This window comes from Macaca fascicularis, chromosome 3 (genome assembly GCF_037993035.2).
Source record: "Macaca fascicularis isolate 582-1 chromosome 3, T2T-MFA8v1.1".
In the NCBI taxonomy this organism is placed as follows: Eukaryota; Metazoa; Chordata; class Mammalia; order Primates; family Cercopithecidae; genus Macaca; species Macaca fascicularis.
The window spans coordinates 146,517,716-146,533,965 of record NC_088377.1 but is presented as its reverse complement, the minus strand read 5'-3'; the positions used below and the strand labels follow the sequence as shown (position 1 = coordinate 146,533,965).

At 41.0% G+C, this 16,250-nt stretch overlaps 1 protein-coding gene and 1 long non-coding RNA gene across 12 annotated transcripts in view; one reads left to right on the top strand and one right to left on the bottom strand.

Annotated features, from left to right (window-relative positions):
- The window catches only part of KMT2E (lysine methyltransferase 2E (inactive)), a 101,141-nt gene extending 91,053 nt beyond the window's left edge, over window positions 1-10,088 (bottom strand). For all 11 annotated transcript variants that reach the window (XR_012432769.1, XM_074035728.1, XM_015447888.4 and 8 more), the window contains exon 1: window positions 9,761-10,088. The gene's annotated coding sequence lies outside the window, so the exon portion shown is untranslated. The remainder of the gene's footprint in view (window positions 1-9,760) is intronic.
- Window positions 10,089-11,239: 1,151 nt separating this feature from the next.
- Window positions 11,240-16,250, top strand: part of LOC135969791 (uncharacterized) — a 31,425-nt gene continuing 26,414 nt past the window's right edge. The window contains exon 1 of the long non-coding RNA XR_010585193.2: window positions 11,240-11,366. This is a non-coding gene — a long non-coding RNA (uncharacterized lncRNA). The remainder of the gene's footprint in view (window positions 11,367-16,250) is intronic.

Here is a 16,250-nt window from a genome sequence, read left to right as displayed (position 1 = left end):
AAAGACTAAGTGTTTTCCTGTTTCTTTCCCTTTTCTTGTTCTTCTTAACCTTAGTACATATTTAATTACAAAGTTCTAGAAACCGTATACCGCTTTGCCCTAGAGTTACAGATGTTTCATGCTCTGCTGTATTACCCCCTGTGTATATACCATCTCACCAATCCCCTTTTAAAAAGCATTAATGTGAAATGTATGTGAAAAAGAACCTATCTTAATGTTTTCCAAAAAATATTATTTTACTTTTTAAAAATTGCTTAACGGGGCCAGGCACGGTGGCTCACCCCTGTAATCCCAGCACTTTGGGAGGCCAAGGTGGGCGGATCACAAGGTCAGGAGATCCAGACCATCCTGGCTTACACAGTGAAATTCCATCTCTACTAAAAATACAAAAAAATCAGCCAGGCCTGGTGGTGGGCGCCTGTGGTCCCAGCTACTAGAGAGGCTGAGGCAGGAGAATGGCGTGAACCCGGGAGGCGGAGCTTGCAGTGGGCGGAGATCGCACCACTGCGCTCCAGCCTGGGCGACAGAGTGAGACTCCGTCTCAAAAAAAAAAAAAAAAAAAAAAATTGCTTAACGATCTTTTTTTCTTTTTCTTTTTGAGATGGAGTCTCACTCTTCTCACTGAGGATGGAGTGCAATGGTGCAATCTCAGCTCACTGCAACCTCTTCCTCCCAGGTTCAAACAATTGTCCTGCCCCAGACTCCCAAGTAGCTGGGATTACAGGCACCCGCCACCAAGCCCAGCTAATTTTTTGTATTTTTAGTAGAGATGGGGTAATGGATTTTTTTAATGGAGAAAGGGAGTATCAAAATTGAAAGATGTTTTCGGCCCTTCGAAATTAAGCTGCTGGCATTAGCAAATCATAAACCTAAACAATACAACTGTAACTCATGACTCATTTAGCAATAGTTTTAAAGACTAAATAAGGAACTAGAAGCACATCTTTTTTGTGTGTGTTCTGGATTTCAAATTAGATCAGCATCCAGGAAACTATTTAAATCCCATTTGGGTGGAAAACTGTACAGGAATATTATCCATATAATACTGTCTAACTTATCTATATTTTCTTCCTTAAAATTTATTTTATTTGTGATTTTAAAAGCAGCCCATATGCCTTACAGAAAAACTGGAAGAGAAAAAACAAGAAAACGAAACTCCCACAATCCCAACTATCCAGAAAGAAATCAGTTAAAAACCCTGGTGTATATGTATATATCCAAGTAAAGAAAAGAAGAAATTTTTTTTTTTTTTTTTTTTTTTGAGACGGGGTCTCGCTCTGTCACCCAGGCTGGAGTGCAGTGGCCAGATCTCAGCTCACTGCAAGCTCCGCCTCCCGGGTTCACGCCATTCTCCTGCCTCAGCCTCCCGAGTAGCTGGGACTACAGGCGCCCGCCACCTCGCCCGGCTAGTTTTTTGTATTTTTTAGTAGAGACAGGGTTTCACCGGGTTAGCCAGGATGGTCTCGATCTCCTGACCTTGTGATCCACCCGTCTCGGCCTCCCAAAGTGCTGGGATTACAGGCTTGAGCCACCGCGCCCGGCCAGAAAAATTTTTTAATTAAGCAAAAGAAAAGAAAAACTTTCATGTATTTACAACCAACAGAGTAAAAACTTTATTCAGGCAAGAATCATCAATAGATGCTAAATCTTGAAGAGGAAAGTTTAATGAGGAAGGGGATATTTATACAATCTCAAAGTATCTCCCCACAAATTAATTAGTAATGTCAAAAAAAACCAGCAACTATACAATAAACTACTCAACACCTTAACCAAGCTATCAAAATGAACATAATAGTAAAGGGCAAACAAACATCATATGCCTCCAGACGATAGAAAAACACATATTACTAAGCCAGTGTTCCAGCCAAAAATGCATAATCTGAATGAAGAAACCTTAAGACAAAGCCAAACTGAGGGGCAATATATAAATAATAAGCCTTCCAATGTCATAAAAGACAAAGATGGAGAAACTGTTCCAGATCAAAAGGGACTTAAGGGACAACAAAACTAAATGCAATCTGTGATCTTGGATTGGCTAATGGTACTGAAAAAAATGCTAATGAAGGACATAACAGGGACAATTGATAAAACTAGAATATAGACTATTTAGTATTATTACATCAATGTTAAATTTCTTGAATTTGACAACTACTCTGGTTACTTAGGAAAACATGCATGTTCTTAGGAAATGCATACTTCAGTAATAAGGGCTGTAAAGGGGCCAGTTCTACTGGCAATGAAACCCACTCTCAAATGGTTCAAGAAAAATAACAGGTGTATATATAAACAGAATAATAAAGCAAACAGCAAAATATCACAAGTCAGGTGATCTTGGTACAGGGTGTAAGAGAGTTATTTGTACTATTCAAGTAAATTTTCTGTAAATTTTAAATTATTTTTAAGTAAAAACTAAAAATACCTTGGTTTTTTAAGCATTCCTCATCATATGTGTGTGGCAATGTTTTAATTAAAAACTGAATCATCAGTTTGATGTATCAATTATTTAGTTTTGGAAGCCCTCCCAAATACCTTTGAACATCTCTGGAAAAAAGGTGATTGTTTTCAGGAGAATTAAAGCTGTCTCTCTCTTGCTTTACATCTGAGAAACGCCACTCTACACACCATAAACACCCACCCCACCACCATCTCTCTAACTAGTCTCAGATAATTAGAAGGGATCAAGATGGTGAATAGTGGCTCTTTGACACCTTGCCAATTCCTGTGAGGCCCATCTGTACTTTCTTCAAATAAATTATGTGAGATTTCCCTATAGCCTTATAACAAATCCTTTATTTAAGCTAGCTAGAGCTGATTTCTGTTCCTTGCATCCAAAAAACTCTAAGACAGCAGGCTTTTAAGAAGGTGAAATAAACTACGGGTTCTCTCAAAGCAGGGACAGTCTTATCTCTCTCTGTATCTGTGGTGCCAGGAAAATAATAGCTACTCAAATTCATCTTTTGTCTGTGCTTCAAAAATATTGTTACAGTGAAGGCTTAATGATGTAAGATGTAATAAGACTGTGTCAAGGCAACCAATTAAGCAGCTTCATTGAAAGAGAAGAAGTAGAGACTTATTTTCTGGGTAAGAGTTACTATGTATCAGACCAACCTCAGACCCCTATTTATGGCTACTGGACCACAGTCCTAACCATTCCAATTAGTCACATCATGAATCTTCCCATCTCAGCCACTTCATTAAAGAGGAAATGGGGTTTTCAAATTCCTGAACGCTGTCTTTCTTTAAATGTTATATAAAGCAAGATGATAAGAGGAACTCAAGATTATCTCTCTGTAAACTCAAAAATAGAAACAATTACATATATTAGTCTGTGAAATAAGAAAACAAAAATATTAGAAAAGTGTATCTTTCTCATACACATTCTCCTTACATGTGGAACCTCTGAAAGACCCAAATTATGTTTTCCTCACAGTATCCGAAGTGGTAATGGTTAATTCTTTTCACCATATTCCTCACTTTTTACTAAAACCCACTGACACTAGGCTTCATCTTAGGCCAAACAGTAAAGAGAACAGGAAAACATATTTAATCTTTAAGTTTAAACTTATTCAACTAAAATAAGTTTAAAATAATTTGTAAGTGTAAATTTTTAAGACTTTAAATGGAAATTATTTTAAATACCCTATGAAAACAAAAGTCAAGATAAATGAAAAAATTCAAACATTTTTGGTCTCAGATAAAACATGAGACAACATAATTACACGAACTCTATTTTTTTAGAGATGCAGTTTCGCTCTTGTCGCCCAGGCTGTGCACTGGCACAATCTCGGCTCACTGTAACCTCCGCCTCCCACGTCCAAGCGATTCTCCTGCCTCAGCCTCCCAAGTAACTGGGATTACAGGCACCCGCCACCAAGCCCAGCTAAGTTTTGTAGCAGAGATAGGGTTTCCCTATGTTGGCCAGGCTGGTCTTGAACTCCTGAGCTCAGGTGATCCATCTGCCTCAGCCTCCCAAAGTGCTGGGATTACAAGCGTGAGCCACCATGCCCGGCCAGGTGAACTTTAAAGTTGTAAGTACCGCAAACCAAAACTAACTCAATCCATTATCGTATGCTAGACAGGCATGACCTTAAATGCTGCAACCAAGTTGGCTATTACACCGGTGTGATTACTCAAAATCATCTTTCTCAATACTAAAATTCAGGACCAAGAATTTTTTGTTTTTAATTTACTTTTTTTTGAAAGAGAGTCTCACCCTATCGCCCAGACTGAAGCACAGTGGCAAAATCTTGGCTCACTGCAACCTCTGCCTCCTGAGTTCAAGCAATTCTCCTGCCTTGCCCTCCTGAGTAGGTAAGATTACAGGCACCTGCCACCACGCCCGGCTAATTTTTGTAATTTTTAGTAGAGATGGGGTTTCACCATGTTGGCCAGGCTGGTCTCAAACTCCTGACCTCAAATGATCCGCCTGCCTCGGCCTCCCAAAGTAGTGAAATTACAGGTATGAGCCACTGTGCCCAGCCTATTTTTAATAATTAATATCTGATACGTCCTAGTCTTCTGAAGGACTGTTTCTTCCTTTGGATTAACTCTAAGCAACCTAAGAGTTGCTAAGAAATTACCTCTCTGTCCAAGTGTTGTAAAAATAAAGCTACATAGATCATTGCTTATCACGTTGACCTGCATGCAGATCCTTTCTAAACCCAGATTTCATGTTTCAAAGTTTTGAAATACAAAATATTTTAATTAAAAATGAACAAGTAGTTTACACATTAATTTACATTACAGGTTAATTATTTACTCATTAAAAGCTATAATGTCTGTTTTAATGGCATCTTAATGCAACACATCAAAAAAGAATTCCTTGTTGACCTGTTGCATTGAAAATGTCCAACATCCCAAAAAGCTTAAATAGTTTTGGTAAATAACCAAATAAGATTTCCAATAAAACTGTAAAATTCACCTAACAATAAAAAAAGTTTTTCTGTCCAAAAATAAAATCCAATTATGAGCTGTTCATGAGGGAAAAAAAGAATTGACTTCAAATCAAGTGAAAACATGTTATCTAGTGAAATATAAGACCAACTGCTTTTCCTGACTCTGACTTAAGTAAAAGGCATCCTAGTTACCAATGGTTAATAAAAACTTCTTTTATCCTTAAAGATTTGAATTAAGATCTAATTAACTTAGTCTGGGTCACCTTCATTTGATTTTTAATGTAGCACTTAGCATGGAAGTTCACAATAACAAAAAGCAATTTGCATCATAATATGGTTAATTCCTATCTCTTGCAACTGCTATTAAAATCTTGCAATTGCTATTAAACAATGAGTATTTTATATAAAGTAAAATACTCATTTTATATTATACAAAGTAAAATACTCATATTTATTTTATATAAAGTAAAATACACCTTTTTTATATAAAGTAAAATGTTTAATAGCAATTGCAAGATTTTTAGTTAAATACCATCCACTTCTAATTTAGTGTAGAAAACAACAAATATTATTCCTCCATATTAAGTAAATTTGTAGGTAATACAAAAAATTATGCTGTCAATGTCAAGAAAAAAATAAGGCTCCCCCCAACTTTTGCACATTACAAAACAGGTAGCAAATACGAGCCACTTCAATTTTAAACCCAGCCTAAAAGCCAGTAACATTCATAGAGTAATATTTCAAATAGTATTCCTGTTAATTTGCCAGTCAACACAAAAAGCAATTTTACCATAAAGTAAAAATAATTATATTTTCAATATTAAAAAGTCTCATAAATTATCATGAAATTGGGGGAAAAAAGTCTCACAGAATACAAGTATTTAACATTTATTCTAACACATAACTGGGAACAGTCCCTGATCACCCTACGTATTTGAGATGTAAATGTGTTTGTTTCAACAAAAGATTCACATCCAAGAAATAATTAAGCACCTACCATCTGCTAAAAATAAATTCTTTGGAGATAAAAGTTTTTATACATTATTAAAATATTTTTTAAATAGTAAACATAAAATAGCATCTGTTGAGAAAACTGCATACTAGTATTTCCCAACCAGTTTTGATAGCTCTTCAAAGTTCTGTTGGTTTTATACATTTTAAGCACAGTATGGTTGTACACATTTAAGTCCTAGTAGTAGCTTCCAGAAATGCAGAGTTGTTAGGGTTTACATAAAACACACCTTTAAAAATTAAACCACAGGTTTCTTTAGGAGATTGATTAGTGAAAATGAGTACATTATTCTTGGAAATTAAGAAGCCAATTTAAGAAATTATTATTTCCCTAAGACCACTAAGGTATATACTAAGGGGAAATTTTTCTCCTATTAATTAGCTTTTCTCTTTACTTCCTCAATAGATTCAAGAAGTCCTAAAGTTTACTGGGGGCATATACGGCAAAGATTTCTCGCTGGAAGCTGTGAGGAAGTCAGACAAGCCAAAATTGTAGGGCAGTTATTAGTCCTACAGAGTTGATGGGAAATGGAGACCTGTCAAGGCTCTACACTTAAACTGGGATCAGAGAGATCCTTTTATTTACACTGACAACGAAAGGATATATGATCAAAATGTAGGCTCTAAAAATAAAACTTACTCTCCAATTACATTATAGTTTTCTACAAATCCACTTAAACAGATAAACAACTAATCCTTCGAACTCAGCTATCCTAGAACAAAGACTATTTGACTAGCTTCCCCCAAGGGACCAAATTCTTTCAAAACTCTCTGGGAACAAAAATTATGCCTAACCTTTTAATAAATTTGCCTAGACAATCCTAACTTAAAACATACATAGTAAATTAACAAAAAACAAACAATTATAGCGTTGTTATTTATAAAGTAACCATTCAAAATAAGGTACAATATTAAAAAAAAAAAAAAAAAAAAGCCAGTCTCATTTTACAGGAACTAAAACATCAAAAATAAAAATAAAAATAAAAACACCCACCACCACCACCAAAAAGAAACAAACAAAACCTAAAGCAATAAAGCAAGCCAATACGAAGAAAGCTAGTAAACTGAAGACAGCTTTTCCTATAATTTCTAACTTGGTATTTTTCATTTGAAGCCAAATAAGTTCAACTGCTTTGTCTGTCTAGACCTGACCAAGGTCTCTACGAAGAAAAACATTGGGCACACTGTTCCCTCCTACGGCCACACAAATCAAATTTATAAAAATACACTGACTTTGTATACTGAATAGTAAGTTTAAAGTACCAAGCTTCTGAACCACAGACCTTAATCATGCACAATCTTCACACAGCAGTGAAGAATCTGGACTGATATACTTGCTCATATCAAAATACAAATGAGTACTGACCTCAAATTCCTATACAAACTCGCCCACTACCCACCAACATTTCACTTTATAATAAAATATTTCAAATATTCTAAGTAAGGTTGTGTGCTCAGTCTTCCATGATGAAGCTCACTGGTATGTAGAAAATCCCTAAGCCAGTTACTTCTCTAATTATTTCGTAGGCTAGAACCTTATCATCAACCTAGTTGATACAGTCACCATATGAAGTAAATGCTGCTCTAAAATATTTACAATGGAATAAAAGAATCATGAAACAGTGTATACTCTCCAACCTTTTTAAGTACTACTAGATTGAAAGGCACTCATCTTTCCGTTGCTTCACAATCAGAATGGTCATTAAATGTCATTAATGGCCCACTCATATCTCACTGCTTAGTTCCACCCAAAAAGATAGAACTCCCACTACGAAAGTGAATTCTAATCTTTCACACTTTAAAAAATACAGTTAAATAACACTTGACACCATTTAATTTTCAGTCTCAGTCTGTAAGATTCTGAAAAGAGCATAAAATGGATTCAAGACCCTATTATGGTAATGTTTTTATTTATGGTCTATTAAAACAGACTAAATTCCACAATCCTATAATAGGTAAATGGGCATATTTGAAGAGGAAAAAAAATCAAGAATCGGAGCCTTAAACTTACATAATGATGATAGTATGCTGTAAGACGATTGTTAAAAGGCAGCACGGAGCTTCACTTTACCAAATACACAATCAACTTAGAAAATTCTTAAGGAAAGCTTAAATACATGGGTAAAATGGATGGCAAAATATAATGGCATCTCTACACCCAATGAAGTAACAGGTTTAGGCTTGTTTGTACAGCTCCCTAAAATTTAAGCTGAAACAGCATACAAAAACCAAAATCCACAAAATGGGTCAAGAAGTGGTTGGGAAATGTCTTACTCTAGATTGAAACATTTAATCATACAAAATAGATTGTACTTATCCACTTATTAAACATTTTAATCTACTTTGGCATACTGAATAAAACATGGCTGGATTAAACCAAACAAAAACTATTATTGGTACCAAAATAATTTTTTTTAATGTTGAAGCGCACCTATCATCACCACTGAAATTTGCAAGCCTGTTTTTTTTTTTTTTTTCAAAAGTGGAGACATTTTATTTGCCTTTCAGGAAAAACGAATCAAATTAATCAACTAAAACACAGCATTGTAATTTGCAGTAAAAAATCAACACATTTTTGTAACTGGCTCGGGGAAGGAAAAAAAAGCCCTGTCTTTTCATGTAAACATAATAAGCCTGTAATATGCTGCAGACAAACGCACTGCATGGGGTGTGGAGGACCCGAGCTGATTAGATTACCACAACATCAGCCTGGGGCCGCCATTTTTAGAATCTGTAAAGGACAAAAGAGGGAAATTTCAGTTTTTACTCCCCATCTCAGAAATTGAAGGAAAAAACAGACTATTTTCCAAATAGGTATTCGTGTCTCCAGCCTAGAGTTGAATGCACCTCACTTAATTCTCTCCAAGGTCTCCAGAACTCCAAACACCTTACCTTATTCACATCTCTAAAAAGGGAACAAAATAGGCAAAACGAGGTTTACTCTAGAACTAACTCTAGCGATTTCTCTTTGACTTTAAATTGTATCATTCTTAAGACAGAGCCCAGCAAGGACGGATCTATACGGAACTAAGGCCAGTAGAACAGAGCACTCTGGATTGTTTTTTCTCACCCCCACCTCGTTTAGCACAGTGAACCGTTTGTTTCTCATCTGTGTCTGCTGCCACAGAGTCTGTGCCAATCCCTTGGTCAAAATAAGCTTTTCTGAAATGAGCCATATTGTAGATCCTAAGGCTCCGGCACAGTAAAGCACGGCGGTAATGCAAAACGAGTGGGGGAGGAGACTCAGAAGGCTGGGTACTGGGGTGACCACCTCAGGGGCGGGTTCACCCTCTCCAGTAGAGGATGAGGAGCTAGCTGTCTCGCTTTCCCACAAAGAGAGATGCCCAGGGCGTTCTTCTTACCCCCTTCGTATTCATGTGCACATTATACCAGAGACTGTCCATCAAGAAATGGAAGAAGAAAATGGGGCCTATATGGCTTTTCAGCACCTGAACAAGACACGGTTGAGAAAAGGGAGCGCTGGCAGCTCCTGGGACCACTTCGACACAAACCCTACTAACAGTCACAAGCCTCCCTCTTCACTCAAGCGGCCTTAACCCGCTGCCAATGAGGAGTGCGCCCCCTCCCTAACTCCCACTCTCAAGGGGGTTTAACTGCCAGTTTCCCCTTCCCCAACCCTAAAACCCGCCATAATGCTCCATTTCTAGGGTCAGGGAAAAGAAAGGATACACTGGATTTAAGCAAGCAACGTCTTGCGCCGGCAAAGACACCTGAGAGTCAACGTCTACTCCCCCAGCTTAAGGATAAAGATGAGAGACCTCCCTCCCCCTTCAAACACAAGTCTCCCAACCCTGCAAGCCCCAGGAACTCCCACGGAGACGACAGGCACTGACCTGTGATGTTCACACACGAGACACCCGAACTCCGTTATGTGCTAGACCCCCAAGGAGTCTCTCCGCACCTCCGCAAACAGGCGACCCCCCGACAGCAGCCACTGCGGACACAGGACCCGGCTCCACACACCCCCTCCCCAAACAGCAGCGCGCAGCCTCTTCACCAGGAACCGAGTAGGGGAGGGGGCACCCAGGCAGTCAACAGGAACGCAGAGGCGACGGCGAGGCTGCTCGGAGTGTCTATGCCCACTCTGTTGCCGCTCCCGAACTCCGGCACGGTCTCCGACTCGGCCCCCTGCGCCCGCTCAGTGTCACTGCCTCTCGTTCTGGGAAAATGGCGGCGACGGCGGCGGCGGCCGCGGCGGCGGCCGCGGCGGCGGCGGCGGCAAGTGCACGGGGCCCGCCCGTCCCGCTCCGCAGGGGCAGAGGGGGAGGGGATGAAGCTGCCCGGCGCCATTTTGCTTGTGGGCTGCAACCCGCCGTTGCCTCTCAGCGGAGGCTCGAAGATAGCAAACTGGAGGCGGTGAGGGGGAAGGAGTCTCTGTATTTCTGACAACAGATGCATTCAACAATCCACCGAAGGTTTGAGGAAGTGTCGATGTTCGGTGGGACTGGTTCTTTCCCCCTTTCCCCCAGTGGCCCTCAAATCTGGATATAGGTGAGCTTGGCATGCCAGTATTGGGTGCACGGACAAGGACAGCAGGGCCTGGGAACGAACTCCCTCCCGTCACCCTTCGAAAGCGATACACTTTCTCCTCCTCCCAAACAACCCCAGTCCCGTCTCCCCGTCCCTCTCCCCCTCCTCCCCCAGCCCAGTCTGGCCTCCGGCGCTGGGTGAACCCGGTTGGGGTGTCACTCGACGCCCACTAGGGGCTGAGGAGGCTCCAGTGCGCAGGCTCCGGGCACCGGATAAAAGCGGAGCTGGCGAGTCCCGCGCTGTCTCGATGGAGGAGCAAGAAACGGAAGAGGTCGGGGGGAGAAGCAGCAGGAAAAATGCAGCCACCGTCAACGCCGCCTCCCTGCCACCGTGTTTCGGGGTAAAAAGCTGCCGTTGCCGTCGGTGCAGTTGCCGTCGCTGCCTCCTATACTTCTCTTGGCCTCGGGGAAGGATTTCCCCACCGGTGGGACAATGTGCGGGGAGGGGAGTGGGAATTCCTTTATGTGGCGGTGATTAAACGAGGGAGGGACAGAGAGACAGTGATCTCGAAGAAAAAAGGGGAGACCAAAGAATAAAAGGGTTTCCCCACTAAAATGACACGGCGATTCCGGCTCTTGTTTTCGGGGTCTTTCCCCGAAATGGTTTGCGTCTTCTCCTTGCCCCGCAGCGACCCGGAGCGCGGGGGGGAGCGGAGTGGGGAGAGGCAGAGGTGGTCTCGGCAGCCAATCGGCGCCTGATATGTCCTGTCGGGCGCGTCGTGGTTGGCTGGCGATGACCTCATCCTGCAGCAGCGGGTGGGGCCAAAGCTGTAGGGGGAGGCTGTTGCAAAGGTAGAGAGGGAGAAGTGACGATGGCGATCGTTGTTGCCGCGGCCGATGTGGAACCCAAGCAGTGGCGAAGGGAATCGCAAGGCTCTTCCCTGACCATTTTCTCCTGTCCCTGCGCGAGGTGAGGGCCCCGGCTCGGCCTCTGCGAAACTTTGGGGCGCTGGCGCGGAGGAGGAGACAGGATTTCTCCCGTGACTTTTGTAACTGCGTCAGGGCAAGATGGCGCTGGGTCTCCTTGGGGCGCGGGGGGAGAGGCACGTCCACCGCCGCAGCGCATGTGACCGGGCTGCATTCCTGTGGGGTTTGGCTCCGACCCAGGCCGGGGCGGGGGAGGGGACAGGGCTTGGGCGGAGGAGACTGTGGTGCGGTCGGCGTTGGCGGCCCGAAGAGGAAGAGATGACTGTTGGAAAGCGTTCCCCTCCCCCATACGGCAGAACAGCTGCGGCTCCCAGGGGAAAGCCCCCGCAGGACACTCCTCGTGGGGTGTGACGGCTGTTGGTGGAGAAGGTTTGGCGCCCTGTTTTCTTATCTGCCTTTCTCCCCGCAAAGTATACTTATGTAAGGTGGTAGTTCTCTGACGTGGGACTCGGAATCAACTATGAGTCCTTGAGGGTCACTGCGAGGCCTAGTGAGGGGTAAATTAGCTTCTGGGGGTACAACGTCAAGGAGGATCGATTAATTTCTGAGGAAACAGTTTCTCAGATTGAAATAGAAAAGTATTTCCAAAGTTTAGAAACAAATGTAAAGGTGTAAATAACACCCAGGAACACTTCAATTGCTTTTAAACGGCACAAGCAGCCATCTGAATTCAAGGGTCCTTTTCAGACTGTTCCTTCTGTACTTCCTGTTCTTTATTCCAGTTTCCTATCTGTACATCCCTTAAGAATATAGTTTTGTCGGTGGAATTTGCTTTTTTTATTTATTTTTATTTTTTATTTTTGAGACGGAGTCTCGCTCTGTTGTGCCCAGGCTGGAGTGCAGTGGCGCGATCTAGGCTCACTGCAACCTCTGCCTCCCCGGGTTGAAGCGATTCTCCTGCCTCAGCCTCCCAAGTAGCTGGGATTACAGGCGCCCACAACCACAGCCGGCTGATTTTTTTATTTTTAGTAGAGACGAGGTTTCACCATATTGGCCAGGCTGGTCTCGAACTGTCGAGATCCTCCCGCCTTAGCTTCCGAAAGTGCTGGGATTATAGGCCTGAGCCACTGCCCCAGGCCTGCTTTTTACTTTTTATTTTTTATTTTTGGCATTAGGCGTTAGTAATACAGAATAAAATCCGTGTTTTAAACTGTATGAAGTTGTAAGACTTTTCAGTACTTTTAGTATGTTTTCTTCCTGTTGCCCTTTTGTAGTTTTTAAAAATAAAAGATGCAATTATAAGCACTTCCGGTGAATATTATTCCTTAAGATTCCTGCATCATTATGACATTTGAAGCACTTTTGTAGTAGTAAAAACTATACTTTTAGCTTTTGAAACCTCGATAGGAGAAAATATCCAGCAGTTTGTAAGGGCTATTTTGGCATATTCAGTAAGGTAGAATATGTTTTTTGTTTTTCCCACTTGGCTAAACTATAGTAGTCAAAACTAGCAAAAATTTTTACAGGGCTTCTCCTTTTGGGTGGTGTAGAGGGTGGGGAGTTACTCAACAAACACATTTGCAGCTAAAATCTGGCCTACTTCTTGATGGAGCACTTATGCTTGGTGCTAGGAGAAAATGATTGCTGGACCTGAAAAGAACCTGAGGTCAAGGTTGTGCTATTTCAGATCCTTAAGGCTTAGTTGTAGGCTCTTGGTAGTTAGAAAACAAGATTGGGTTTTTAATTTGTTTGTGTATCTTTACATCCTCACTAGTTTTTGTGGATTTCCTTTTTCAGTTATTAAGCAACTGAATGTGGATGAACTATAAATAATTAGTACAAAGAATGTAATTAGGTCCACTCTGAATAGAAAGCATTAAGAACTCTTGAATGTCTTCAAGGGTTACTTTGTTACGTGTAAGATGTCTCCCCTTCCTTTATAGCAGTTTTTATTCCTGCTTAAAAAAGGAACTAAATATGAAGTCAGTAGATTTTAAGGTAATTTTCAGAATGTTTCTACTTTCACCGTGCCTTAATAAGGAAAACAGGCCATTTTCCAAGCGAATGGAAACACCCTTTCCTTGTTTTGTGCCTTTAATCAGAGTGTACCTTCCTTGTTCCTGATTGCCAAATCCACGAACTTCTTGAGCTCTCAATTTTTCTTGACTTTCCCATGGCATTTTAAATACTGTTCATACTTGGAATTACTTTTCTTTGACTGCCTTCATACGTTCGTGTATTATGCCTGGGCAATTTCATTTGGGCCTATTATGTTCCAATACCTCTCCAATTTTCACCTCCATCTTAGCTCTGCCAGCTTCAGAGCTATAGGTAGGCAATGTAAAAGTTTACTGGGGACTGCAGGCTTTCTGAGCTAAATGAAAATACTAAGCTTGGTACTTGTTTCCTCAGAAATTTCTTCCCCTATCCCCTCACAAAGATTATTTGAGTAAATTACACCCCAACCTTCTTTTCCTTATTTTTGTTGAAATCATTGTCTCTTAACTTTGGAACATTGCAATTGCAATAAGCTTACTAGGTTCACATAGCATATCTTCTGATGTGCTACAATTAAAATGCACGCCATCTCAAAAGTACTTTGCCATCTCATACCTTTGTGCTTTTGTCCTACTACCTGGAGTGCATCTTTCTCACTTCTGGATAACACAATTGGAGCCTTTTCTTTGCCTCTTTAAACTCGACAGAATCCCTACTCCCAAGTAAATGTGTCATTCTTTACGTTGATAACCCAGCCTAGTGCTTGACACTTGATAGGCATTCATGTGTACAAGGTTTTTTAGAGATTGATAAGATTAACTGTAGAGTCTATAAACTGTAAATACTGGCTTTTAAACTCTTTTTAAAGAGCTCTTTTGATCAACAATTTGGATAAGATATGGAAGGTTAGGGAGGCTCCAGGCAAGAGAGAAGACTGCTGATGGCCCAGAGATAGTTCTGCCCCAAAAAGGTGGGAAGAAAAAAAAAACTGCGCTGCATATTTTTAAGAAATATATTTTATAGCATTTTTCTTTAATGCCTACTTTTGCTGCAAGCACTGAAGTTTATCATGCATTTGTATTTCTTATTTGAGAAAGAAATGGCCTTTGGGGTTTGTTTTGTTTTTTGTTCCTTTGTAAGCACACTGCAAAAGTGGCGTTGTCAGCATTGTCTTTTGAGGTATCAAATGTGCTTTCCATCAGCATATATCTTTTATATAGTACCATTCCTAATAAACTAAATTGGTTATCAACCTAATACAAATGGTATTTCGTACAACTTAAGCCTAAACTAAGTTAGATTATATAGAAACTTACTCTTAGAGAATATATCGCCTTAATATTTCTTATCCTGAAAAGAGTATTTTTAAGTGCCCCTCTCAAAGTATATTGATTAATATTTGTCCCAAATGTAAAACTATATCCTGGTTTTTCCCTTGCAGTTGTTTAGCAAGGAAATGTTTACTTACTAATTTATTTTCTTCCAGACTCTATTCTACCAGTTTAAACTTAGCTGAGTTTTGTTTTTGTTTTTTTGTTTTTGAGACAGAGTCTTGCTTTGCCGCCCAGGCTGGAGTGCAGTGGTGCAATCTTGGCTCACTGCAGCCTCTAGCTCCTGGGTTCAAGCCATTCTCCTGCCTCAGACCCTGAGTAGCTGGAACTACAGGTGCGCACCACCACGCCCAGCTAATTTTTGTATTTTTAGTGGAGATGGTGTTTCACCATGTTGGCCAGGCTGGTGTTTTGAACTCCTGACCTCAGGATCACCTGCCTCAGCCTTCCAGAGTGCTGGGATTACAGGTGTGAGCCACTGTGCCCAGCCTAAACTTAGCTCAGTTTTAGTGCTACTTCCATTTCTTTATGTATAGTTCAATGTAAGAATAACAGAGTTTGGGAATTTTTTTTTTTTTTTTTTTTAATTAGCAAGGTAATGCCACATCAGGTCCTTGGTGACATTAATGAGAAAACAGGGGAATTACTGGAAAGTCTTGATTTAAGGCCAGATGAGAAATCCTTAACTGCTAGTGTGACTTCCCTCCCCACAAAAGAGTGCTCTCATAATACATTGAATTGTTGGATGTTGTTGTATATATTTTATACATAATCTTGCCCACGGTGGCAGAGCATTAACTTTAACATCTGTCTCCCTGACCTCACCAAAGTTCATAATCTTTGCCCTACTTACACTGTCTGAAGGGTGACTTGGCTTTTTTTTTTTTTTTTTTTTTAATTGAGACAGAGTCTTGCTCTGTTGCCCAGGCTGGAGTGCAGTGGTGCGATCTCGGCTCACTGCAACCTCCACCTCTTGGGTTCAAGCGATTCTCCTGCCTCAGCCTCCCCAGTAGCTGGAATTGCAGGCACTTGTCACCACGCCTGGCTAATCTTTGTGTTTTTAATAGAGACAGGGTTTCACCATGTTGGCCAGTCTGGTCTCGAACTTCTGAGCTCAGGTGATCTGCCTGCCTTGGCCTCTCAGAGTGCTGGGATTACAGGCATGAGCCACCGTGCCTGGCTGATGACTAAACTTTTGAGGTGTGGCACAGGACAGAGAAAGACTTATTTTAAAACATCCTGTCTTCAACCCAGGAGAAGAGGAGACTGGCTTTTAGAGCCCTCAATGTAGCAAAAAGAGCCTGAATCAGTAGGAGTGATAAAGAAGGTATATAAGATACTACAGAAACATCCGTACCGGTTGCCTGGGTGAGTATAAAGAAAAAGAAGGAATTGACTTTCAAGAAAAATAATTGACATTTGATAGTCTTAAGAGACAAAAGTCAAAACAGGGTAGATTCGGTCTTAATGGGAGACAAATTTAGCAAGCAAGCTGAGATCTTAGGTCTACATTTTAGGCCAAGGAAAAGGAACTGAGTGCATTTGTTTTTTAAGGTAGATTATATGCCAGTGCACAACATACTTAACGTAAGTCTGAT